We start from the raw sequence: 25,249 nt of genomic DNA, 5'->3' as shown, positions 1-25,249 counted from the left end.
GGGCCCCATCGACAGGGATCCCGCCTGCGGCAGGCGCACCCCCTTGGCGGCCTCGGCCCCGCCGGACCGTCGCCCCCAACGGCCTGAGCGCCGCGGGCAGCGCCGGCGTCCGGCCGCTCCACCTCCATTTCCCCTCCTTCCCCGGATCCGGGGAGGAGGGAGGAGGCCCCCGTCCTCCTAGGCATGGGGGGTATCTTGGGGCAGCCCGCGCCACCCGGTCGGTGGCCGGCTGCCCTGTTGCGGGAGGCACACTCGGGACAGAAGGGCTGGTTAGCGCACTGAGCCCGAGTGTGACCCTCCCCGCCGCAGTTAAAGCAGCACCGGGACCGGTCAAAATAACCGGGGCACCGGTGCTGCATATGGCCCTGGGCCAGGCAGCGGTAGCAGCGTTACGGAGGCGCCTTGAGCACCTCCACGCGCGCAGCCGCCCAGGGCCACTTTCCCCGCCTTGGCGAGCCTCGCCGCCGCCGCGACCGGGCACTGCGCTATCACAGAGCCCATGCCCCGGCGGCCGCGAGTAACTCGGCCGACTATAATTTCGGCGGCGCTGCAGGCTCCGGCGCCTGCCAGCGCCCGCCACCTCCTCCGGCTCGGTGGAGTCCAGGAACCCGGACACCCGGACCCCCACCCTACGCATAGGGCAGGTGATCCGGATCCCCGGGCCCCCAGCCACCCGCCTCATCTCGGCCGCGAGGCGCTCCGCCGCCGGCCGACTCTCTGAGCCGGGGATCTCCAAGAGGACACCCCCGGCCGACTCTCTGAGCCGGGGATCTCCAAGAGGACACCCTGAATTTAAAGCCCAGTTCGGGCTAAGGGAGGATGTCCCTCAAGTTAATCGCCGCCCTGGACTTCTTAATAATCTCGGTGTAGGAGGCACACCCCGGCTCCACCGTGATGGCCACCATGGAGGACCTCGGGATCCGCCTCCCCACCGCACCCGGGGCAGCGGACGCCTCCCGAGACGGCCCCCCACCGGTTTTACCCCCTTCGGCCCCTTTTTCTTCTTTTTGCCGGGCTGCGACCCCGGAGGAGGAGGGGCGGCAATGCCGCGCCCCCCCACCGAGTCACCAGCACCGGCACTGCCCGGCCGGGGAAGGGAGCGACCCCGGCCGGTTTTCGAGGGCGCGGGGGCGGGAGCCGACTTCTTCGTCGGCACCCCCCCCCCGCCGCAGCCCTCCTCTTCTCTTTGCGGCCCACCACGGTCGCCCAACTCGGTCCGTCCGTGGACGGAGCCGGAGCAGGCGAATCCGTGGGGCCGCTGAGGGGGTCGGGGACAGGGGCTCCTCCCGCGGAGCCCGATCTTCCCGACGTCCCCCTCTCACCCGTTTCGCCCCAACGCCGGCCAGGGAGGAGGCCGAAACAGCCCCCTCCCCGACCCGCGCCAAGCGTCTCTCAAGTTCCCCCACCGAGCCCGACACCTGCCCCAGCAGCCCGAGCACCCTCTCCTCGAAAGAAGAGGGGTCGGGGACAGGGACAGCCGCCGGGACCGGCGTGGGCTGGGATGAACCCCCCTTCGCTCCGGGACGCAGCCGAAAGTCCCGATCCGAGCACGAGTGCTCGTCTCGCCACCCCCAGCTGCCCCCGTAGTTCCGCGACCTCGGCGCGGAGGGACCTAATCTCCTCCTCTCGCACCGCTGCCGCGATTTCATCCTTCATCTCGCCCGAAGCGGCCCATGGCCCGATTAGCCAAGGTCATCACCGCTTCTCGGGCGAGATGAGTACATTTCTTTAACTGTCCGGACAAGGCACCATGCATCCCTATCTTGGTGCACTTCGTCCGAACAGTCTCTACCTCCCGCAGCCAACCGTCGGTCAAGCCGGCCAGGTCGGTCGTAGTGCTGCGGGAGATTACGCCGATCTCCCGATCCAGCTCGCGACGCTGTTCGGGAGTAAACAGTGTCGGGCCTATCTTGATTTGCTGCCTAGGCCACGAATCTGACCCCCCCGACACTTCTTGATCCTCCGAAGAGACTCTGATCACATTGGCTCTGAGCCGCCGTGCTCGGAAACCCTCCATGGGCACTCCGTGGAGACGGTCCTCAATGTCCGCCCCGTCCGAGAGGGATGACGGAGACCTAAAGGGTCCGCTACCATCGAGCCGGGGACGGCCACGCGCACGCTTCCTCCCGCGCTGAGTCCCGGATTCGGCGGGCACGCCCGGAATATCCGGGGTAACCACAACCTCCTCCGGAGGCTCAGGCGGAGGGGCGACCGACTCCATCGCGCCCCTGAAGGTCAGGACCTCCCCTTCATCGGACCGATCCACGCCCGCGAGGGCGCCCTGAGGAGTCTCATCAGGTGAGTTAGCCTCACCCTCGCTCCCCAGGCCACCCCCGCGGATGCGGATCGGCAAGCGAGAGCGCGACCGATGCCGCCCCCGACTCCGCCAGGCCGCCCGGCATCCGCCTCGCGGCGTCCGCCGAGCAACCGGCTCGGAGACAGGAGCGCGATCGACGCGCCCCACTACCGAGGCCTGGTCCACCGGAGTCCGCCTCGCGACGTCCACCGGGTGACCGACCCGAAGGCTCCCCAACGGGTGGCACGGGGGCCACAGCCATATCATCCGGCTCTACCCCGGGTCGCCCGCCGGGCAGCGAAGTCGCCCCATCCCCGGCGACCGGGACGGGGGCCGCGGCTCGTTGAGCCAGCTCAACCCCGCGCCTGCTCCCCGAGGAGGAAACACGCACCTCGTCGTCCGAGGGGGAGTAATCTCCCGACCAGACGGACTCTTCTCTGGAGCTCCAGAGCTCCACGTTGTTGGCATCCCGCCACTCAACGTCGAACACATGCATGTTCCAGAGTTCGTTCCCGCTCGGCACATAGTCGCACCCGAATTTCCTCCGAAAGGGTTTTTGGAGGTACTTCAGGCGCGACGCCAAGAACGCCTTCTGGAGGTCATACTCGCTTGATTCCACAGTCGCTGTGTAGTCAGCGGAGCCCGTGGGCACTCCGCACGACCGCCCGTCGTTCGATGACGACAGGGGAGGGGGGCGGGACCCTAGCCCCCCGTGCCGGCCCTGGGGTGTCCGTTAACCCCTGGGCGGTAACCTCTTTTTCTTTTTTCTGCCCATGTGTTCATCATAATTGGGGTCTTGTTTAACGAGGGGAACCCCACCCTCGCCCCGGAGCCTACTCAGGCCGATGTCCGGGGACCATCGACCCGAGGCAACATGGGCAGGCGGATCCACCAAGGCGGGGGAAACGGCCCGGGGAGGCCCCGGACGAGCGCAAGCACCCGCCCGGGACCACCCCGGACCGGCACCCCCACCCCAGCAGCAGCGCTGCCGACCAACTAAATACGTTGGCGTCCGAGACACGGAGCACCGCCCCGCTGTTACACGGAACGACACCCCGCACCCCAGACGCCACCTTTGGATTTTTTATAGAGGTTTACTCCTCGCAGCCCGAGCGGTGAGGCCCAGGCCACCGGTCCATCCCGCATGTAATTTCAGCACGTGATGGATTACGGTATACCAGCTCGGGCGCCAGGGTCGCTGAGATCCCTGAATCTACGGCCTACGAGAGACCGCAGACCCCCCTAGCGAGCTCGGAAACCGCAGGAACGCCAATTCCTGTATCTGGAGTCGTTGCACGGCCTCGGGAGGCCCCGAAACGACTCCAGACCCCTACGGGGAAAGGGGTTTAAAAATAAACTGTTTAGGAATTTTTAAATAATAATGAAAACATAATAGGGGACATATTGTATAAGGTTAATGATAAAAAAAAATAAGTATTATATGCTTTGCATCAAAGATATTGAAGGCTATCGTTTAAATAAAAAAAATGTTTTTCTTTTTTTAACATTTGTAGCTAAAATTAAAAAAATTTTAGAGACATGATTTTTTTCGAATTTTTTCCGTACTTTCAGATAAAAATATTAATTTTAGTGACAAAAATTTAATAGTATCAAAAAATTAATTTTTTAGTTTTAAATTTAAAAAATGAACAATTTTATCCATTTTTAAAAATCTGAAAAAATTCTCAAAAATACTTTAATACATGTAGAATATTGCATTATAAAGCAAATTTTGGGATTGCAATGGGATTCTCTCAAAAATAAATATTTTTACCAATACAAAATTATAATTTCAGCCAAAAGCTAGATAATATCAATTTTTATTGGCCAATTATTTAGTATTATGTAAATAATAAATTTTTAACAAATAACTGTAAAATAAAAAATAATTGTGAAGTCTGCGTTTTATATTATTTAGATTTATTAATTTTTTCTATGTTTTTTTGGAAAAGTCTTGTTCCTCATCAAAACTGAATTTTTTAAATATAATTGATCTACGCTCGCAGGAATAATTGCATCATATTTTAATGTACCCGGAATAGTTTCTGCTAATGTAAATCTTAGTTCCAAAAATTTACTTAATTTGTCGTAATTTGTTTTTGAACTAAATAAAATTGTCTTTTTTATATTACTTTTAGGCCACAGGTACAATGCTTTAGCATTGAGGAATACACTTCCTTGCAAACTAGCTTTCCTTGATAATCGTCTTAAATTTCCATCAACATCATCACAAGGACCTTTCCCATGTGCTATGGTAAAGAAGTGTTATTTAGTTGTGATACCAAAAAAATCTTGCGCATGGTAAAGCAAATTATAATTTATAAATTATAATTATTAAATTAGAAATTGCTTTACCATGTGCATGATTTCTTTAATATTACGGCCTAATAGCATTTTTTTATTACAGCATATGGAAAAGGTCCCTGTAATGGTAAAAATTTAAAACGATTAGCAAGGAAAGCAAGTTTGCAAGGAAGTGTAATCCTCAATGTTGAGGTATTGTGTGTGTGTGTGTGTGCGTGTGTGTGCGTGTGTGTGTGCGTGTGTGTGCGTGTGCGTGCGTGCGTGCGTGCGTGTGTGTGTGTGTGTGTGTGTGTGTGCGCGCGCGTGCGTGCGTGTGTGTGTGTGTGTGTGTATGTATATAAAGGTGCTTTATTCCTTGCGGAGTACACTGCGGACCTCCGCTCCGTTTACTTAGTTTTAACATTTTATTCCTTGCATCCTTTACAATACACAAGAGAGAGAGAAAGATCACTCATCCATTTATACCTCCACACTCATTCTCTGGACCTCTGTTTCCGCCGCATTTTCTTCTCTTCCTTCCACACTTTCATTCATACCCAGCCACCCTCCTCCCTCTCTCATCTCCTCCAGTTTCTTTATCCAAACTTTTTTCTCCCCCCTCCCCCCTCTCACCTAAAACCTCTTCTACCATTTCCTGCCATCCCTTTCCCGTCCCCCAATCCGTGCATTCCTCCCATATATGTTCCCACGTTTCTTCTCCCCGTTCACATATCCTACACTTTCTTTCCTCTTTCCGTTCCCAGTATCCACCTCCTCTCATACCGTCTCCTAACCTAAACCTCGCAATCCTTTTCCATCTGTTGAACCTCGAGCTCTTAATTCTTTCCCACCTTTTCTTTTCCTGTCGCATCTTCTCTCTTGCTACCACCTCTTCCTTCCGTAATCCTCCCTCTTCTCTCAACTTTTCTATCTCCTTGATATTCCAACTCTTTTCTTCGTAGAAACTTCTTCTTTCTTATTCCCATTTTCCCATCACCTTTCCCTCCTTTGCTCTACCTCTTATCTCCTCCCAACACAAACTTGCCAACTCCCTGCCTCCTCCTTCTCCCAGTTTCTTTTTATAACTCCATGCCCTCATTCCTGCCTTCCCCTTAATTTTTCCCATCTCCTCCCTTATGTACCCCGGTGTGTACCTTCCCACCCCTACCCTTTCTTTCCAACCCCAAATTTCTGCACCATAGCTAACCACCCTCTACATCAACCTATCAAATAACCACATCCTTCTAGCCTAGTCCTTTTCAAATTTTTTCTTTTCTATTCCCCATACTTCATCACCACCGCTTTTGACTCTCTCCTCTATATGCTTTTTTTGTCCCCCATTTGCCATCATCATGTACCCCATATTTATACTTTTTCACTTCCTCTATTTCATTTCCTTTCCATTTCCATATTATCTTTTTCTGTCTCCCACCCCTTTTTCTACACCTCATCACTTTTGTTTTCTCCACATTTACCTGTAATTTTTTCTGTTCTACATATCTTTCTAATGTTTTTATTAACCCTTTCATCCCTGCTTCATCTTCTGCCACCACCGCTACATTATCCGCATACGCCAGGGAATAGATTTTGCTTCCTCTCAGCTTTACTCTCCCCCATCCCCCCTTTTCTAACTCCTTATCCAAATCCGCTAGCAGTAGTGTAAACATGCATGGGCTCAACGGACATCCTTGTCTCACTCTTCCACCTGTTCAAAAGTTTTCCCCCTCTTTTTCTCCCACCCTTACTCTACTTATTGTCTCCTCCAAAACTTCTTTACACCTCACCACCAGACTCTCTCTCACTCTTTTCCTTCTCATTGTCTGTACCAGTATCTCTCTATCCACCGAGTCAAATGCTACTTTCATAACTACAAACATAACTATCATTTTGCCTTTTGTTTCCGCTATTTTCTTATTTATTAGATAATTTAACACGTATATGTGGTCTATCGTTCCTACCCCTCTCTGAACCCCGTTTGACTCGGTGGTAATATTCCTTTATTCTTCACTTCTTCCTTCAATCTCTCCGCCAAAACCGCCGCGTATTTTTTATACGCCGTTTGCGTAAGCGTAACCCCCCGTTTTCCCTCTTCCCCTTTTTCACTATCGGTACTACTATCCCCTCTCTCCATTCTTCCGGCCATCCCTCTCCCTTCCACACTCTATTGCATATCTCCCAAAGCCATTCCCTTATTTCTTTTCCCCCGTATATCCATACTTTATTCATAATCTTATCCCCTCCTGCCGCTTTTCTCTCCTTTAATTTTATTATCGCTCTACTAATTTCCTCTCTACTAATCTTTTCTTCCTCCTCTATCCCTCTCTCCATTACCTCCCTTCTTATCCTCCACTCCACTTCCCCTAGTACCCCTCTAAAGTGTTTTTCCACTCCCCTCTTTCAATCCCTTCCCTGACTTTTTCTCTTCCTCTTTCCTTTATTCACTACCTTCCGCACATCCTTTTCGGATCTTATTCCTTTTATTTTCCTCTCCCTTTTCTTCTTCTCCTCACAATGTTTCCTGTACCTCCTCCTCATTTCTTTATATTTTTTCCCTTCTCCCCCTCTCTTCCTCCACCTCTTTAATTTCTCCATAACCTCTTTTTTCCTGTCCTTACCTTCCTCATCCCACCATTCTCTCCGTTTTTTCTTCTCTTTCTTCTCTACTCTCTCTAATGTCACTTTTATTCTTCTCTTCATTTTTCTCCAAACCTTCCCTACCCCCTCACCATCACTATCCCTCTTCCCAAAGTATTCCTTAAATTTCTTTTTTTCCTTCTCCGTCCAAACCCCTTTTTTTCCTCTCCCTTTCCTTTTCCCGGTCTTTTCTTTCCTCCGCCTTCCTCCCTCCACCCATACCGTTATCGGCTGATGGACAGAGTCCATCCAATCCTCCACCTTTATCTTTTCTACCTTCCTTCTTGTCTCCTCATTCCCGATCACGTAATCTATTACGGTCCCTCCCTTCCCTCCTGTATACGTTCATTCCCCCTCCTCATCTCCCTTTACGCTTCCATTCAATATCGATTATCCCAATTCTCCTATATAACCACATAGTTTCTTTTCTTTTCTATTCACTTTTCCATCCTTCGAGCTCCTCTTTCCCTGTTTTACCCCTCCCTCTTCATCCTCATTTACTCTTCTCCCTTCTCTCCCCGTCCTAGCATTGAAATTCTTCTCTATTACCATCCTCACCTCTTCCTCTCTATCCTCTATCCATTCTCTCAGCTGCCCCATTTTTTCCTCCAAATCTCTGTTCACATACACTCTTATTAGCCTCCACCACTCTCCCCCTAAATTTACTTTTACTGCTTGTAATCCCTCCTCTTTTCTTTCCTTATTATCTTTTTCTCTCCCTATCCCTTTCTTTATTTCCATAATCATTCCTCCCATTGCCCCCCCCTTTCTTACTTTTCCTTGCCGATTTTTGCACTTCCCATACGTATCCTTTTGGCAGCAATTTTTGAACTTTTTCCCATCCCTTCTTCTGTAACGAAGTCTCATTGAGGAACATCACATTCCATTTTTTTAGTCTCTCCCTGAAATTCTTCTCTTTGTTTTCCATGCCTGCCACATTCCGAAAGCCTATCTTATACTTTTTACCATCTTCTTTTTTTTTATTTTTCCTTTTTTTATGCTTCCTATTTTCTATGTTTCCTTCTTTTTCCCCTCTCCCTCTCCAACCGTCCACCACTCTACTAAAAATTCCTTTTCTCTTTTTCTACCCTTCTACCCTCTTTTATCTTCCCTTTCCATTCTCTTCCTTTTTTTTCGTGCCATTCCCTCAACTCATCCTTAATCTCATCCCATACCCATAATTTCTCTTCAATCCATATTTTCATATATTCTACTCTTACTTTCCTACCTTCCTTCCTTATCGTTTCCGCTTCTTTCCTTATCCACCACTCTATCCTTCTCTCCTTTTCTGTCAGATCATCTACTATCCACTCTCTTTTTTCCATCAGCTTTGTTTTTCCTTTCATCACTTCTATTTTCTCCCCTACACTCGCTAATCTTACCCATATCATTTTCCTTCCCTCCTTATCTTTCTTCCCTATACTCCTTATCCCTTCCACTCTCGCTGTCGCCCCCACTATTTCTTCTATCTCTTTTCTTAACCTCTCTAACCATTTCTCTTTTGCTTTCACTCCTTTTATGGTTATATTTCTCTTCCTTTCTTCCTTTTTTCTCTTTTCCCCCTCTAACTCTATTCTTTTCATCTTTTCTTTAAATTCCTTTATTTCTCCCTTTCTCTCTATCATCTGCTTTACGTTTTGTTCTTTCCTTTCCTCACCCCCTTCCTCTTATTCCTCCCTCCCTCTCCTACCTTTCTTGATCTCTTTCACTCTTTTCTCGAAACTGTCTAATCTTTTTCTCATATCTTCCATCCATTCCCTCATCTCTGCTTTTTCCTGTTTCACCTCTCTTAATTCCGCTTTAATTTCCTTAAAACCCTCCCTCACTTCCCTTAATATCTCACTCAACCCCCCTTCTTCTTGCTTTTCCAGCTGTTTTTCCGGCGATCTCAATACCTTTATACTTTTCTTAAAAATATCTGCCTGTAATGCTTCTATCTCCTTCTTTTTCTCTCTTCTCTTAAACGCATCTATTAGCGACAGACTATATACTCTATCCCTCATCAAACCTTCTGCTTTGCTAGGTCTTCTCACCTTTCTCTTCTCCTCCCCTTTCCCCTCCTCTACTTCCCTTTTCCTCTCCTTTTTTCCCTCCTTTCTTTCCTCCATTTCGTCTTTCTTCTAACCTGCCAACTTTCCTATTTAAGAGTTTATTTACTTGCAGTCGGGTTAAAATTTTTTTTTTTAATATTTATTTACTTATTTATTTATTTTTATTTATTTATGTAAATAAAATGTAAATAAAAAAATTTTTAATTAAGTAATCTATTTTGCAGTTCTAGAAAATATTTACTAAAAAATATGACTCTTTTCATATTTAAGATGATCACACTTTTAATCTAAGAAAACAATTTAATCAAGTTTAATAATATTTTTAGCTTATCTGTAAAATCATTATATAAATGTAGCAAATGTAAAAATACAAAGTTATATATTAAGATAATATATCGGTTACTCAAAAGTTACTCTAATTCAAAATTTCCCGCAACTGCACTTACTCGACCCTCTCTTTTTTCTGCTTCCTCTCTACTCTCTATACCTGCTCTCCCGTCTAACCTCCAAATCCCGTCCCAACCCTACTATCACTCCTGTTTCACTATTCTCTTATCCCCGTCCTTTACCCTTATTTACCCTCCACCACCAGCCTCTTCCCTTTCCCTTCACTTCCTCGCACTCCACCACGTCTCACCTTATTCCCTGACACCTGCTTATCAATCGCACTCTCCATACACACGTCAATCACTTTCGCTATCTGAAACGGAAGTCCATCTGCTGAGGTATTGTATCTGTGGGCTAAAAATAATGTAAAAGAGACAATAATTTTAAATAGTTTAAAAACAAACCACGATAAATTAAGTAAATTTTTGAAACCAAGATTTGCATTAGCGAAAACTATTCCGGATACATTAAAATATCATGCGGTTATTCCTGTGAGCAAAGTTCACTTAATTTTTAAAAAATTCAGTTTTGATGAAGAACAAGATTTTTTTTCCAAAAAAAAACATAGAATAAAATAAATCTAAATAATATAAAACGCAGACTTCACAATTATTTTTTATTTTATAGTTATTTGTTAAAAATTTATTATTTATGTAATACTAAATAATTAGTCAATAAAAATTGATATTATCTAGCTTTTGGCTGAAATTATAATTTTGTTTTGATAAAAATATTTATTTTTGAGAGGATCCCATTGCGGTCCCAAAATTTGCTTTATGATGCGATATTCTATATGTATAAAAGTATTTTTGAGAATTTTTTCAGATTTTTAAAAGTGGATAAAATTGTTCATTTTTTTATTTAAAACTAAAAAATTAATTTTTTTGATACTATTAAATTTTTGTCACTCAAATTAATATTTTTATGTGAAAGTATGAAAAAAATCTTAAAAAAATCATGTCTCTAAAATTTTTTAATTTTAGCTACAAATGTTGAAAAAAGAAAAAATTTTTTTTTTTTAATTTAAACACTAACCTTCAATATCTTTAATGCAAAACATATAATACTTATTTTTTTTATCATTAACCTTATACAATACGTCTACTAACATGTTTTCATTATCATTTAAAAAATCCCAAACAGTTTATTTTTAGGTGGACCCCTTTCACGAGGAATGCCCCATATACGTAATAAGAACGATTATTATAAACGTATATTGTACATATAAAAACTGTTTTACCTAATATTTGCCATATATCTGTTTTATACTATACTTGCGTTTAATAAACGTATATAAAACGATCCAGTTCTTATTGGGTTTATTGTGGATAGTCGACTAATAATTATATATATTGCGACCGCACTCACGAGCGTGGTGCAACTACATTAATTGCTCGTGACGCTAGTTAGGCAGCCATGGTAATCGCTCGCATCAAATGCGCGAAGTTAGACGGGACGACTGAGCGCCAGGCACGAGCGAGCGTGCCACTCTTAGATCGGGACGTGACCGATCTTCCGATTCATGCCGGAAAAGAAAACGCGAGGACACTCTACCTCGTCACGGGCAATAACGGGCTCTCTTAACCGGTAGCTCAGCCACGGGATTGGCAGAGGGGGTGGTTCGCGACGGGCGGGGTGGCAGGGGAGAGCGAGGGAACTTAAGGGAAACACTTCAATTCAACAAAGAAATGGACAATGTATTTCCAAGATTTAGCGCTACTCACAGGGTTCGACGACGATGTCTCGCGACCCGGGCGCGGTCGGAAAATGCTACGCGGTCGTCGGTACGAGCTCACCGAACGGAGAGAGTCACAATTCCATTCTAAGTAGCGGCGGACAAAATACGCCGTGCACACTCGCAACTCTGCACACGCACTCTCAGTTCACGCGAAATTATATGGCGATTCGGTACGAAGCAAGCATTCGGAAATACGCGGAACAAAACGGACATCGCCAAACAGAAACGCTTACATACGCTACTACAGACGACACACAAGAGCATGACACAATTAACGCGACTTGGCTGTGGTGTCAGCGACGCTCTCAATAAACGGAACCGAAAGAATCCAGACGCGACTTGATCGGATGAGGCGAACGGCGGTTGAGCACGCGGATAGCACGCGATCACTGGCGTGTTCCCATTCCGGTGGGGGATTTTACGGTGAACGGTAACTCTAAAGGCAACTCTCGCACGCGCGACTCATCCGACCGGCGAAATCGGTGGCTTTACACAAGTCTCGTTTGTCTCACCACGACGCTGTCTTGGCTCGATACTCGTCCTCGTGCGGGGATGTGACGCATCCTCGAAAGCGGCTCCCGTCGTCCCGGCTCTGGACAGCGCACCCGGGCGATCCACAGCGAAGTGATCGATATCGCGAGGAAATTCGGTAGGCGGCACGCAGGATCTCTCTCCCCACGCACGGGGGTTCGTCGCGCCGCTATATTGGTTCCGCCTTATCACGCGGTCCTCGCGACCCTCTAATCAGGCTGTCGCGCCGCGGCGCGCAATTTGAGGTAGGTCGGTGTCCTCGGGCAGCTCGCGGCTCTTCCCGTGGTTTTCCCGAGGTCGGACGGCTATCCCTACGGACTCTTCGATGTCCGGTGCCCCCGCGCTCGGGACCAAGTTAGGAACCTTCTCTCGCGGCTCCTCGTTCGGGGTCTCCTACGCGATGACCTGCGTGGGTTGTCGACGTCCCCTACGCCGGACCTTCCCTCTTTGCGTCCTGCAATTTCAGTGGCCTTACTTGCGTACAGGCGCGACGGTAAAAAATAACGTAACTAAATGAAGAGAAATCACCTGTCGTGCGCGCTACTGCGATCCTGCGCACGGTCCGGAAGGTCTCAAGTGGCGGTAGGTCCTCCTTCTTGTAGTCTGCTCGCCGGGTGAGATTTCGTCGATACAAAAAATGAATATCCGCTAGCCGCCGATCCGCAAAACGTCGCTAAAATTAACGGACGGACACACGCACATAAAACAAAGACGCGAAATTGTAAGCGCACTCGCCGACACGTCCGTCTCCGAGCCGAGAGGACGTAAAGCCGCAGCGTGCGCCCCTCGTCCGGATCTGACGATTTCTGTGACTGACAGCCAAACGGGATGTCACGTCACAACTCCCCCTTCTCCGGGGAGGACCGAGGAGGTCTTGGCTATCGACGAACGTCGATAGCCACCCATTTCGCCAAACGGTGTCGAGTTAACCACGAGGGAGATGGCGGAGCGGGTTGCAGTCGCCGGGAGTACAATACTGTCTCAGCCGCGTCCGGCTGCCTACGCTAGAAGTTGCCCTGCGAAGTGATACCTCCGGGCTGTACGGCTCGAGGGGGAGGTGCCCACACTCCTGGATCACCTCCGTTGCCGATCAATCAGTCCGGCGGTCTCCGAGCTCTCCAAATGCCAAAAAGGGGTGGCCCTCCGCTGGGCCCGGTCGGGAGGAACATCTGGCGCCCTCGCGGCGTGCCCACATCCCGTTCCGTGGCATCCAGACCCGAAACGCAGAAAACGCTTAACATTTTCGAGATGCCTACTCTAAAGTTCGCCGAAGATTTTCCCGGCGACTCCCAACTCCGCTCGCCCGCCCCGCCCGCAACCAAGCACCAGAATACAAAGTCCGCAATCATTTTAACTAATTCTCAGATGCCTCCCCACGAGGCAGCAGCAATGATAAAAAGAAACGAAAAAGAGACGCGAAAACGAGGCGTCGTACTTACCAGCGGAGGCCTTGTCACCTCCGCCTGGCCGATAATGCTCCACAGCCCAGTCGTACCTTCTCCTTAACGGCACTTCCCAAACGATTACACCCAGTCGTTCACTCTGGACATTCACACCGTCGATCCTCAGCCCTAACGTAACTTAATAGCGAGAAGAAAAGCATGGTGGAGGGGAGGATAGTTATCCGAGTGAGACGTTTACTTGGTATCGCAAGAAAAGAAGCGTTTTATTCGTAAGACGTTGCACAAGGGGGGGGGGTCTCAAAACAACAACAACAAAAAAAGAGAACATTGGATCAGTGTGGTAGGCACGAAACAAACACACATACAAAAGAAATTGGGTGGACCCGATGGGGGATTTCACAAAAAAAAATTTGGCTTTTTAAGTCGGAGGTCCCGATTCGTGTCCCCCCCGCCCTTTCTCTCCCGACGTCGGCCTCGCCTCTTCGGGATGTGGTGGGCTCCCGCGGCTCGAGTCCTCTTCTCTCGCTCCCTCTCCCGGGTTGGTTCCTCCCCTCAGCGCGGCTGGCTCCTGCCCTGTTGTGCGGCGGCTCGGGCCCACTGGGGTCCGCATCGCGGGCATTCCGCGATCGAGACCTGTACTCACCCGCACCCATAGCAGAAGGTGCGCTCCTTGGGCCTTGGGCAGCGTGAGTAGCGGTGTACTAAGGACCCGCAGTTCCAGCAGCCCGAGGGCGCCGCGCGGATGGCGTCAGGGTTGTCTTGGCTAGGTCTCCGCTTCGACGCGGTGGGTCTTTCCGGTTCGAGGTGGGGTCTGTCCTGGGTCGACTCCGTCTGGGTCGCTCGGTCCCGATGTCGGCGCTTTTCCCCCCAGTTCACTTGGACCCCGATGTCGCAGGTTGCCGGCCGCTGGTTTCCCGATGTCCCGCGCCCCGCGGAGCTGTCGTATGGGCCTCCAGGTCTCGGAACTCGCGCCAGAAATCCGGGTACTCCCATTCTATAGTGCTGTATAGCACCCGGTACTCCAAGTGGTGTTCCAGGCGTCTTCGTAGGTAATTCTCCATGGCGTTGGACCCACGATACTTCCGCTACTTGGCCCAGGGGGGGAGGATAGACACGAGAGAGAGAAGGGATAAAATACGTCTCATTTTAGGTACCATGATACGCTTTAGCTCCTTTCCGTGGACCTTTCCTACCGCGGTTCCGTCTAAATCGGTGAGCTCGTATACGACAGGCGAAAGGGCTTTCGAAACTCGGAATGGTCCATGGAATTTCGGTGACAACTTCGCCGCGATGTTTTGAGCCGCGGACGATAGAACGTGCTGTCTCTTCCAAACGAGCTCTCCACCCCAAAAACTTTATCACGCCGGTGCTGGTTGTAGTACTTAGCTTGTTTTTGGTACGCTTGCTCCAGATTTTCCGACACCCACGCATGCAACGCTCGCAAGTCCCGCATCCGTTGCGACCAGTCCCCTGCTTCGCCCGAAGCCACCTCGGTAGCGTTGCGGCAACGACGGCGCAAAAAGTTAATTGGCTCTAATTCATGACCGAGATTCAAAAACGCAGGCGAGGTTCCGATGGATGAGTGGTGGGCGGTGTTATACGCGAAACGGAAGTCGTGGATATGGAGATCCCAGTCGCGGTGGTTACGATCGAGAAACGCAATAATCATCGTTTTCAATACCCGGTTCACCCTCTCCACGGGGTTGGCTTGCGGGTGGTACGGCGGGACGGTTGTGTGCGTCATCCCGAAATCCTGCGCAAAAGCTCTCAATGTCTGGTTCACGAACTCAGTCCCGTTATCCGTCAGTAGGAATTTTGGCGTGCCCCATCGCGACAAAACGAGATCTTCGAGAGCTTCCCGTATCTTTTTGCCGTTTGCGGTTCGCAGCGCTTGGCATTCGACCCATTTAGTGAACAAGTCTTGTATCACGAGGAGATACGAATAGCCGTTCTTACTTCGCGGCAATGGACCCATGACGTCCGCCGCGATGACCGTCCACGGTGCCTTTATCACGCGACGACCCATTAATCCCACGGGACTGGCTTGTTCGACCTTTGTCCGCTGGCAGATCTCGCACCTTTTCACGTACCCTGCCACATCGCGAAACGCATTCGGCCAGTAGTACGCGATGCTCAAGCGGTAGTCTGTTTTATCGACCCCCAAGTGACCGGACTGCGGATCGTCGTGAGACTCACGCAGAGCCTCCTCCCGCAATTCCCGTGGCAATACCAATTTCCATCGGTCTAGATCGGAGACGATGGCCGAAATCACCGGGCGCGGTTTCAGGAAATAGAGTTGCCCGTCCACGATTTTCCAGTCTGTACAGTTTTTCTTTGCCTCCCCCACCTCGCGAAATTTTTTAAGATACCACTGGTCATGCGTGTTCGGCGGATTAATCGCGTCGGCAACCGCGACCACGGCGGGCTCGGTTTCCCCCTCGAACATTCGTGACAAGGCGTCCGGAACATGGTGCTGCGCGCCCTTACGATGTACAACTTCATAGTCGTACTCGAGCAACTCCAACGCCCACTGCGCTAGTTGACCCATCGGGTTCTTGAGATGGTGAAGCCAGTGTAAACTACTATGATCGGTTATCACAGTAAATTTGTAACCTTCGAGGTACGGCCTAAACTTTTGTATGGCCTACACGACTGCCAGACACTCTTGTTCAGTTACGGAATACTTTTTCTCCGGGTCCGACAAGGCTCGACTCGCGAACGCGACAACGTGCTCGACTTCGTCCACTGCCTGTGTCAGGACCGCCCCCAATCCGACGGAGCTCGCGTCCGTTTGTAACACAAACGGAATCGAAAAATCAGGGCATGCCAACGTCGGAGCGGACGTTAAGCGCACGCGAATTTGTTCAAAGGCCGCTTCCTGTTCGCCCCCCCACTCCCACCACCGGTTTTTCCTAAGTAATCGGGTGAGCGGTTCGCTGAGTCGCGAACTGCGGGATGAAGCGACGGTACCAAGACGACATCCCGAGAAAACGGCGTAATTGCTTCAGATTGCGCGGAGCCGGATACTCCAAGATCGGTTGCACTTTATCGGGGTCAATTGTTAGCTCCTCCCTCTGCACAACGAAGCCGAGGTAGCGCACGTGTGAGGGACAAAATTCACATTTCCCCCGATTGATAGTGAGACCGGCTGCGGCGATCCTATCCAAAACCCGTTGGAGCCACTCTAAATGTCCCTCGAATATGGACGTGACCACGACGATGTCGTCCAGATACGCGAACGCATGCGGTTCCATCTCCGGACCGGTCAGTTTGTCGAGGAGTCGTTGAAAAGTCGCGGGCGCCCCCGTCAATCCGTACAGCATGCGAGTGAAGTGATACAATCCTTTACCCGGTACGCTAAAGGCGGTAATTTCTCTACTCTCCTTTGCTAAAGGAATCTGAAAATACGCTTGGCTCAAATCGATCGTTGAGATGTAATGGGCGGGTCGCAACTTATCGAGAATACCATTCATATTTGGTAGCGGGTACGCGTCCTTCTTTGAAATGCTGTTTATTTTCCGAAAGTCAAGGCAAAACCGATATTTGCCCGTGGCCTTCTTCACCATCACAATGGGGTTCGACCATTCGCTAAACGACGGTTCTATAATTCCTGCTTCTAACATTTTGTTGACTTCCTCGCGTATCGCGTCCTGAACCTTCGGCGAAACTAAATAACACCTTTGTTTCACGGGCCGGTGTTGTCCCACGTCAATGCGGTGCTCGGTAAGCTTAGTAATACCCGAATTCGCGACTTGTTTACGTGTTTTTCTAAAAATTCCTCTAGACGCCGTTCCTGATCCGATGTCAACTCCGAAAGCCCGCCGCCAGCCGGAACGCCGGCGATCGCGGACGTAATATTTTTCCCGCCAAGCTCGAACGGATATTTGCGACCAGGCTCGTCCGCAAAAGTCCACACCGCGGCAGTGAAATCGAGACTAATGCCGAAAACGCACAGAAAATCTACACCTGCCACGCACGGGACGACTAAATTCGGCAAGAGGCACACGGAGAGAGCATGGTACCTCCCCTCCAACTCCACCGTCACGTCGGCTTCCTCCGCGATCGCGGCGATCTGACCGTTCGCGGTTCGTATCCGCGAGCCGCGGTCGCGGAGCGTCGGAATTCCCAGCCGTCGCAGTATCCGGATCCTGTCCTGCCCGAAAATCGTGCGGCTCGACCCGGAGTCCACCAGCGCGAGGAGTGAGTGTCCCTCCACGAGAACGCGAAAATATCGGAGGGGTGGGCGCCCCTCGATCGGAAACGTACCGTATGAGTGTTCGAAATCGCTTAAGTTAATTGGTGATCGGGCCTCTGCCGATTCTATGGGAGTCGCGCAGACCCGATCTAGCGACTCGCCGGCTCGTTTCCCGCGCACGTGGCACACGATTTCACGGTCACGCCGGTCTTACCGCAACGGTAGCAATACATCCGCCGGTTCTCGCCGCACTCGCGCGCGATGTGACCGATTTTATCGCAGTTCCAGCATTTAGCGGTGCTGGTACGCGGAGAAGCGGTTGCGGGGTCTGCGGAGGCGGTACTCGTCGACGCGGCCGTCGGCGCGGCGGCGGCGGTGCTTGGTAGCTTCGCGGATTTCTTACGCCCCCCGGGACTCGCAGTCGCGACTCCCGCTGCGACGACCGCAGGCGCGCGCGCGACCTTCCCCGGCGAGCGATAGGCCAATTCCGGAAAAAGAGATCGCTCCGGCGCGGGTGGAGCGCGATAGCGAGGTGGCAGCATCGTGGCTCACCTCAATTCGCGACGCCAATAACTCCAATGACGCGAAGCTTCTAAATTCGTCTCGGCGAATCGCTATCTGTAATCGCGGCAACATATTCCGATGTGCGTAATTTAATTGCTCTTCGAGAGTCCACGGCGGGCTTAGTCGATCGAATAACGCCTGCATACACGTCAAATAATCGGCGACGGTCTCGTGCTCCCCCTGCGTGCGACGGAGAATCTCGTCGCGCAACGCGAATTGAAAATCCGGATCGCCGAATCGCGCGCGCCATGCCACCACGAAGTCGTCCCACGATCACCATTCCGCGCGTTGGTTGCGGAACCAATGTACCGCCGTCCCCGATAAAAAGAACGGCAGGCAACGGAAAAGATCGTCGTCCGAAACGGGCAGTAATACGCGACCCTCCTCAATACGCACTAAAAATGTTTCCGCGTCGCTACCGCGAGAACCCGAGAACGCCAAGTTCCATTTTCGCAAAATGTTGAAAATCTCCGTAACCGAATGCTGCGGTCCGCCAGGAGGTGGAGGCCGTCCTCCGCCCCCGCGAAGCGGCAGCATCTCACGACTTGAGGAAGCGTGAGCGGGGATCACGTCATCGTCCTCGCCCAGGCGAAGGTTGCCCATCGCGAGGTTGCCCGGACTGTCCGGTCGCATCGGTGGAGAGGGCGGGGGTAGCCGTTGGATGGCCGGCATCTCGATAGCGTCGTGCAACGACGCGGTCTCGATCGGCTGTTCCATCTCGTAACGCAATAGGCGGTCGTGCAATGCCGCGAGATCCCCGCCGCTCAGCTGTCCACGACGCGCCAATTCCTCCCGCAAGCGATCCTCCGATAACTTATAAATCCACCCGTAACGCGATTTTCCCTCCGAAGTTGTCATCGCGAAAGAACGCCGCGAAACCGCACGACGCTACAGCGAACGAAAGAGACTCGCAAGGACGGGGCGACCGAAAGTCAAGATACGGTCGCTCACAACGATCCGCAAGGTTCAGAACGAATAATATTTTGACACGAATATTTTCCAAATTCCGCCAGCCCAAGCGCGAAAACTCTCAGTAAGCTAGAACGGTGAAGGCAATCACAGAGAGGCACTCGAAAACGTAAACAACGTCGTCGCGCGAACGCGTACGCGAGCGCGAGAGAGACAGCCGCAAGGTCGACGCGCACGCACAGCGCACGGCAACAAGCGACCTCGCGCGAAACCGTTCACGCGAAAAACACTCGAAATTCCAGGACCACTCGAATTCACAAAATCAGTGCGCGAAAAATAGCATGCACACTGCTGAAAGGAAAATGATTAGCAACAACAGAAATCACAACAATAAAATTCACCAGAGAGACATAAATCACACATATAGAAAATAATTTCAAAATGCAATAAATCAATACGAAAACATGCAGAAGTCCTTTCGCTCTCAACGCCCGTAATTTTGATAATTGCAGAATTTTTATATTCCAACGTTTCTGGGCCCCACGTTGGGCGCCAAATTTGCGACCGCACTCACGAGCGTGGTGCAACTACGTTAATTGCTCGTGACGCTAGTTAGGCAGCCACGGTAATCGCGAAGTCGCTCGCATCAAATGCGCGAAGTTAGACGGGACGACTGGACGCCAGGTACAAGCGAGCATGCGATTCTTAGATCGGGACGTGACCGATCTCCCGATTCATGCCGGAAAAGAAAACGCGAGGACACTCTACCTCGTCACGGGCAATAACGGGCTCTCTTAACCGATAGCTCAGCCACGGGATTGGCAGAGGGGGTGGTTCACGACGGGCGGGGTGACAGGGGAGAGCGAGGGAACTTAAAGGAAACACTTCAATTCAACAAAGAAATGGACAATGTATTTCCAAGATCTAGCGCTACTCACAGGGTTCGACGACGATGTTTCGCGACCCGGGCGCGGTCGGAAAATGCTACGCGGTTGTCGGTACGAGCTCACCGAACAGAGAGTCACAATTCCATTCTAAGTAGCGGCGGACAAAATACGCCGTGCACACTCGCAACTCTGCACACGCACTCTCAGTTCACGCGAAATTATATGGCGATTCGGTACGAAGCAAGCATTCGGAAATACGCGGAACAAAACGGACATCGCCAAACAGAAACGCTTACATACGCTACTACAGACGACACACAAGAGCATGACACAATTAACGCGACTTGGCTGTGGTGTCAGCGACGCTCTCAATAAACGGAACCGAAAGAATCCAGACGCGACTTGATCGGATGAGGCGAACGGCAGTTGAGCACGCGGATAGCACGCGATCACTGGCGTGTTCCCATTCCGGTGGGGGATTTTACGGCGAACGGTAACTCTAAAGGCAACTCTCGCACGCGCGACTCATCCGACCGGCGAAATCGGTGGCTTTACACAAGTCTCGTTTGTCTCACCACGACGCTGTCTTGGCTCGATACTCGTCCTCGTGCGGGGATGTGACGCGTCCTCGAAAGCGGCTCCCGTCGTCCCGGCTCTGGACAGCGCACCCGTGACGATCCACAGCGAAGTGATCGATATCGCGAGGAAATTCGGCAGGCGGCACGCAGGATCTCTTTCCCCACGCACGGGGGTTCGTCGCGCCGCTCTATTGGTTCCGCCTTATCACGCGGTCCTCGCGACCCTCTAATCAGGCTGTTGCGCCGCGGCGCGCAGTTCGAGGTAGGTCGGTGTCCTCGGGCAGCTTGCGGCTCTTCCCGTGGTTTTCCCGAGGCCGGACGGCTATCCCTACGGATTCTTCGATGTCCGGTGCCCCCGCGCTCGGGACCAAGTTAGGAATCTTCTCTCGCGGCTCCTCGTTCGGGGTCTCCTACGCGATGACCTGCGTGGAGTGTCGACGTCCCCTACGCCGGACCTTCCCTCTTTGCGTCCTGCAATTTCAGCGGCCTTACTGTTGCGTACAGGCGACGGTAAAAAATAACGTAACTAAATGAAGAGAGATCACCTGTCGTGCGCGCTACTGCGATCCTGCGCACGGTCCGGAAGGTCTCAAGTGGCGGTAGGTCCTCCTTCTTGTAGTCTGCTCGCCGGGTGAGATTTCGTCGATACAAGAAATGAATAACCGCTAGCCGCCGATCCGCAAAACGTCGCTAAAATTAACGGACGGACACACGCACACAAAACAAAGACGCGAAATTGTAAGCGCACTCACCGACACGTCCGTCTCCGAGCCGAGAGGACGTAAAGCCGCGTGCGCCTTTCGTCCGGATCTGACGATCCCTGTGACTGACAGCCAAACGGGATGTCACGTCACAATATATATATATATATATATATATATATATATATATATATATATATATATATATTTTTTTTTTTTCAATAATCATCAGCACACTGCTTTTAATAGTTTATATATATATATATATATATATATATACATAAACTATTAAAAGCAGTGTGCTGATGATTATTGAAAATAATCTGATTAATGAAATCAATAATCATTTTATAAGAAAACTATTGGGGAATGATTATTGCAAACAATCTGATTTGGAATTAATAGTCATTACAGTTAAAAACTATTGAGCAGTGGTTATTGTAAATAACCCGATTATGAAATCAATTATCATTCTATAAAAGAACCATTGAAGAATGATTATTGCAAATAATGTCATTATGAAATCAATAATCACTCTATCAAAAACTATAAGGAAATGATTATTGCGAATAATCCAATTATTGGATGATACATAATCACTATTAGACAATGCATAATTACTATTGTAAGTCAATAGTGATTATTGGCTTTTTATTAGTTTATTTCCGTAAGAAGAATATTAAAATCCGAATTAATACTTTTAATAACACCATACTTAACCACCCTGTGATCAGGTATATATGCTAATCATTTGTTATTATCAAATGTCTTATTCGTAATACAATTATTAGCCTCCGAAAGATCACAAAAACTTATTTCAATAATTCTTATACTTATTTTTCTAATACCTTTAATATTCTTCAGTCCTTCTTCAAACAATTTTTTACCAATGGATATTAGGTGTAAATTACCCAAATTTTCTGTTTTATCTAATGATTTGATAAATACTATATAAGCTGCCTTAATAATATCTTTATACCGTTTAACACTTTGTTGTCTCTTTAAATTTGATATTCTACTTGAATAAGTCGCGAACAAGTCCCTGTAATTACCGTCTCTGACACTATATCTGTAGACCTCTGGACTGGGATCTCCGCTTCTCCAATCAGCTCAGAGCCTCTCAATATACTGACATTTCTTGCGATCATAGAACCTTCTGTTGTCCGGCTAAGATGACTTACTACTGATCTTATAGCATTTGAATCAGCAAGTTTTGCTACAGTATTGCTACTAACAACCCTCTTGGAACCTCCCTGAGGAAGCGAAATAGGAGGAAGAGGAAATAAATAATCCTGCTTCTTGTTGTTATTAAATCATACTTCAGAGTTTTGGTTTTTCAATTCTTTTGGTGAAATTTTCAAAATCTTTATTCTTTAAGGAATATGACTCTCTAGAACGACCTTTCTTTCTACCTTCTTCACCTTTTTTGTTACCATTATTCTAGTTATTTTCTTTTTTTATTTATACAAATTTTAAATATAAAACATTTTTTAATTTTATAAATTTTTATAAAGTTTTATAAATTTTATTTAATTCAAATTATATATTTAATAACATATTCAATTGTAATTAATTTAAAAAGAAATTTATTTTTATTAATATTTATTAATATTAATCAAAAAGGTAACGCCAACAATAAAGGAAGTCAAAATTTCTTAAACAATCTAATTACTAACAAGGCCTATAAATATTATATTCAAGATAAGGTGTAATAAAATATCAGTCTTGGATATAAATGCAAGAATTAATGCATTAAAAATGCATTAAGAATGCATTAAAAAGACGAATAATTACCGCAAGAAACATTCGCGATGACATTTATTTGCGACATGTGTGCGAACAAACAATTCGCAACCGTTTGAGAGAAGCCGGTTTTCGTTCTCGTGTTCGTGCGCAAGTACCAAAACTCACACTCGTACATCGCCAAGTACGTTATCAATTTGCGCGCGATCACATAAATTGGACCGCAAGGGATTGGAGAAATGTATATTTCTCCGACGAATCACGTTTTTGCCTTTATGGCAATGATGCTCGTATACGTACTTGGCGTCGACGAAATGAACGCTATGATCGACGTTGCGTTATGCCAATACGATCTTACAACTGCGGTTCCGTGATGGTGTGGGGGTATATATCACTTGCAAGACAAAGTGATCTAGTGATCCTGCCACCTCCGGCAATGACGAGTGTTCGTTATATCAACGATATATCTACGACCACACGTTTTGCTATTAAATCGAATCTGTCGGAACTTTTTTTTATGCAGGACAACGCTCGACCTCATACGGCGAATATAACGCGACGTTTTTTTCAACGACACGCAATTAGACTGTTAAATCATCCCGCCAATAGCCCGGACTTAAATCCAATCAAGCACATTTGGGATGAAATGGAAAGACGATTAAGGCGTCGCGAGAAACAGCCGCGAAATTTAGAAGAATTGGGAGAAATTTTAACGGAAATTTGGCACAACATTCCGCAAGATCGTATTGCAAGATGTATAAATATGCGAGAACGCTTGCAAGCAGTAATTGATCAGAGAGGAGGAAATACACACTATTGAACACTCATGCGCGCGCACGCATACACACACACACACACACACAGCAGAGAGGGTTTGGATCATTAAATACTGCAGAAGTGACGAACTGCGGGGTCCTTATCTCTGCTGCGACACACACACACACACACACACACACACACGATGTGCAAAAATCCGACTGGCAACCTCCACGTGGTGCACATTGGCTAATGCTAATATCGGCGGTAGACGTTATTTTTCGGAAAAATGAACTGTTCGGAAAAATGTATTTCTTTGAAGTCTTGTAACTCGGTCAAAAAAAATCGTAGAAAAAATTTTAAAAAAAGCATTTTGTAGAGAAAATGTCATACTTTATGACACTTGCATTGGATTTGTCGAGAAAAAATGTTTTATTGAGCTACAGGCTGTTAAAAATACATAATTTTAAGGAAAAAGCAGTGTATCTTTTTTGGGGCATAGTACTAAGAAATTAAGAAAATTTTTGAAAATCATTAATAGCATGTTAACGCAGAAACTTCGAGCTTTAAAATGGTTTTTTGATTTTTTGTCTACAATGATTTTTCACGGAATACGGATATCATTTGTAAAAAATGCAGGTTTAGCTTCAAAGTTGTGTAACTCGGTCAAGAAAAATAATAGAGAAATTTTAAAAAAAGCATTTTGTAGGTAAAATGTTGTAGTTTACTTGAATTATTCGAAAAAAATTTGTTGGCCGAGCTGCAAAGTGTCAAAAATACGAAATTTTAACGAACAAAACAAGATGTGCTTTTTTACTGCATAAGACAAGGAAGTTAAAAGAATTTTGAAAATCTGCTGGTAGAACGTTAAAGCTCGATCTTCAACCTTCAAAATGCTTTTTTTATGTTTTATCTACGATGATTTTTCACCGAGTTGCAGTCATTTGAAAATAGCCTAATTTTTGGTGTCTGGAAAGTGTTCCCTATTTTTTTTGAGTAGTGTATATTGCAATAATGTTACAGCAATATTACTGAAATATTGCAGTAATTTTCTTATGACAATTTTTTGCAGACATAATATATTGTAGCAATATCTCTGTAATATTCTTTAACATTATATAATATTAAAGAATATTACTGCAATATTTCAGTAATATTATTGAAATATTGCAGTAATATAACTGCGATAAATTTTTGCGGACATAATATATTGCAGCAATATTATAGCAATAATTCTGCAATATATCCTTGTAATATTACTGCAATATTACAATATTACAACAATATTGCAGCAATATTACGTGCTGTGCGGGAGGTGTTTTCATACTTCCGGTTTGACACGTCAGCGTCTGCACACTATTTGTTATGCATCAAACATCATGAGGCGTCATTTACAGTATTTTGATAGATGATTAGTTACCCTATTCTGATTAGTTACCCTAGTAGCAATTTTCTGCAAGACTGCTGTAAATCTTGCAGCAGATTCTTGAAAGATTCTGCCAACACGACGTTATGATCTGCTTCCTCACACTGTTCAATTCTTCTGAAAGATTCTGCAGTCAAATTCTTGCAAGAAATTTGTATATACAGGGT

The 25,249-nt window shown here is 48.1% G+C and overlaps 1 protein-coding gene across 1 annotated transcript in view; it reads left to right on the top strand.

Annotated features, from left to right (window-relative positions):
* The window catches only part of LOC105202478 (activated Cdc42 kinase-like), a 289,383-nt gene that overhangs the window by 254,525 nt on the left and 9,609 nt on the right, over positions 1-25,249 (top strand). The gene's annotated exons all lie outside the window — the stretch shown is intronic.

This window comes from Solenopsis invicta, chromosome 2, assembly GCF_016802725.1.
Source record: "Solenopsis invicta isolate M01_SB chromosome 2, UNIL_Sinv_3.0, whole genome shotgun sequence".
NCBI lineage: Eukaryota > Metazoa > Arthropoda > Insecta > Hymenoptera > Formicidae > Solenopsis > Solenopsis invicta.
Note: the sequence above shows the minus strand (reverse complement) of the source record. Positions and strands in the feature narration are given on the sequence as shown.